Genomic DNA, 2,923 nt, shown 5'->3' with positions numbered 1-2,923 from the left:
TGACTGGTGCTTCTTCCTTTGCTGTCTTTACATGAAGCCATGGGGCCACTTCAACCTTCAGTAACTATGTGACAGCTTCTCACTTAGTAACAGTTTCAGCACTTTATTAAGCATGCAAGACTAACAACAACTTTGACAATGCATAAGTGTAACACAGGGATGAGAGAGCTTTTACAAAGAAATCTTCTAATACTGCCTTTAGAAATTGTGGCCTGGGCTACTCAACATGTTAGTACTGCACCCCGGGAAGAAACTCCTTTGAGTTTGGTTTCAGATTGCTTTTGATGACAAGATCTTCCAGAGAAGAGTCATCACAGATAACAAGGTCATTAGAGTGGTCTTGGATTTGGTCCATAGTTTGTGGGAGATCTTGAGCTGGAAAAAGACATTTGTGTTCTTCTTCTTGCAGCATTTCTTGGAAACAGCATTGAATAAGTTCTTCTTCCCACAACTCCTATTTATCTATTGAATTCCTCTTCTTTTTCCATCCACATGTACTCTGGAACTAGATTATCATCTTCATGAGAATGACCTTAATAATCACATCTTCATTGTTGATGCTTGGGCTAGTACTGCTGCGACTTGGACCTTTCCTGGTTGGTGTTTGGTGTCAGGTTTTGTTTGTTTGTTTGTTTGTTTGTTTTTTGTTTTTGTTTTTGTTGGCTTTTGTTTTCTGGGTTTCTTTTTTAGTAAGCAAAGGTGGAAAATTTATTTAATACACAATCCGTTTCTATTCTGATTCATAACTTATTTGTCATGTTGATGAGAACATAGTATTAATATAAACACCCTATTGTTTAAAACATAGAAGTTGTATTAAAACTCTTTCAATAGAAGTATTAGAAATGTTTTTTTCCTAAAAATCCCAGTATACTCTGAATGACCAAAAGCTGAGTGCCTATAGACAGACTGGAAAACGAGCATTGTTTTCCTGAATATGGAAGATGTCCCGTTTCTTTTGAGAATGGCTGATCACCATGATTATGGTGGTTTGAATCAGAATGGTCTCCATAGACTCATAGATTTGATTGCTTAGTCACCAAGGAATTACACTACTTCAAAGTATTAGGAGGTGTGTCCTCGTTGGAGCAAGTATGTCACTGGAGGTGGGCTTTCAAGAATCAAAAGCCCATGCCAAGCATAGAGTCTCGTTTGCTCTGTCTCTGGATCAGGATGGGACTCTCAGATACTTCTCTTGCATTTCTCTTGCAGCCTGCGTGCTGCCATGTTCTTGCCATAATGATAATGGACTAAAACTCTGAAACTTTAGGCAAGTCCCCAGTAATTCTTTTTTCATAAGAATTGGTTTTGTCATTGGCTCATCAAAACAATAGAACACTGACTGAAACTATGTAGCTCTGACTATTCAGGAACTTTCTATGAGGACTATGATGACCACAAGGTCAAATATCGACCCACCTCTGCCTCCTGAGTGACGAGATTAAAGGAGTGTGCTACCAAACCCAGGTGCTCAGAAACACTTGTGATATTCATTTTGTAATAAATGTTGTTGAATTCTATTATGAATGTGTACATGAAGTTGTTAAAATATACAGAATAGAATGTTATTGCAAGTAGACTGTTCAGGGTCATACTCTGAACTGTCAATGTTAACTATATACAATAGTACACCCAAAAGAAACCAAATGTTTTTAACCCAGTGCACAGCAGTGGGTATGGCAGCCTGTGAATCTTGCCAGCCTCTGTGGATCTCCACAGACAGCACCTCCCTTGCTCAACGTGTGCTTCTCCCGCCATCACCCTTCTCCAGGCTTTAAAGTTTTTATGAAGTAGAAGCATTGATATGCTATTCTACAACATATATATTTCATGATTGCAAAAAGAGGATGATAAATGGTTTTAGTGTTTAAAAAAAAACAGGAACAAAAAGAAATGAGAAATATTTGAGAGGATACATAAGTTACTTAAATTTATTTAATCATTCTACAATGTATATGGGTAGCAAAATATCACTGTGTAATTCATGGAGGTATGCACTTATTATTTGTCAATTAAATTTAAAAATTTGATGTTGCAAATGAAAAGGAAAAAATCTCAAATACATTCAAAGCTACCACAAATTACACTGATCCTGTTTTCTATAGAAGCCTCAATAGTTTTAAAAAACTTATCTCTTGCCTCACCCCATTTTTGATCTTTGTACTTAAGTGATAAACATGATGCTTCAAAGGTGCTCATCGCATAACTTTCTTAGATCACTATATTAATCTGCAATTTTGCTATAAATTTTAAATGGTTTTTGGCAGTTACCCAAAGAAGATTAATTCCAGCTCAGCATGCTTCTGCTATTTTGAGGAAAAAATGTTGAAATATTGTGATACATAGAATTTTACCACTAAATTTACATCTTATTAGGATAATATCATTTAGAAAAAGAAGGTGGCAAAGTGCTTAGTGATACCAACTAAGTAACTAATGAACCATAGTTTCTCTTTCTGATGTTTTCTGAAAATTCAAATTAGGGGCTTTAGATTCCATGTACTATATAGTCTGCCCTATAAAAATCATGGTTATTTTTCTAGATACAATTTATCCATGTTTTTCTTATATATAAAAATAGCAATAAAAGAAATAATAATATATCATACATATAACTGAAAATTTGGCTGGCCACTGGAGAATAAAATAATCATGCTATGAGATATATTGGTGCACTGAATGCTAAAGGAAGAATATAGGTTGAGACTCTTCCAAACAATGATGCATTTTCAGAAATACATTTCTAGATGATGTCATTTCTAGATGAGAACCACAATATATTCATACAAAACCAGGAGGTGCAGGTCACAGAAAAATGGAAACATAACATGATTGAGGCTCCTCTTGGCAGCATAACACAGCATAATGTTAGGCAGTAATTTTTTTCTAAATATGATTTCACTCAAAAACTGTGACAAAATTA

The 2,923-nt window shown here is 35.2% G+C and overlaps 1 pseudogene across 1 annotated transcript; it reads right to left on the bottom strand.

Moving 5' to 3' along the window:
- Positions 1–229: 229 nt before the first annotated feature.
- LOC311601243 (polyadenylate-binding protein-interacting protein 2-like) lies at positions 230–2,149 on the bottom strand (annotated as a pseudogene). The gene is made up of 2 exons: positions 2,145–2,149; positions 230–593 (listed from the first exon to the last, which is right to left on the bottom strand). The product of its transcript is annotated as a polyadenylate-binding protein-interacting protein 2-like (transcript).
- Positions 2,150–2,923: the final 774 nt, after the last annotated feature.

Source organism: Acomys minous (genome assembly GCF_964271855.1).
Source record: "Acomys minous genome assembly, chromosome: 7".
In the NCBI taxonomy this organism is placed as follows: Eukaryota; Metazoa; Chordata; class Mammalia; order Rodentia; family Muridae; genus Acomys; species Acomys minous.
The sequence above is the reverse complement of the archived record's forward strand: the minus strand, read 5'-3'. Positions and strand labels throughout refer to the sequence as shown.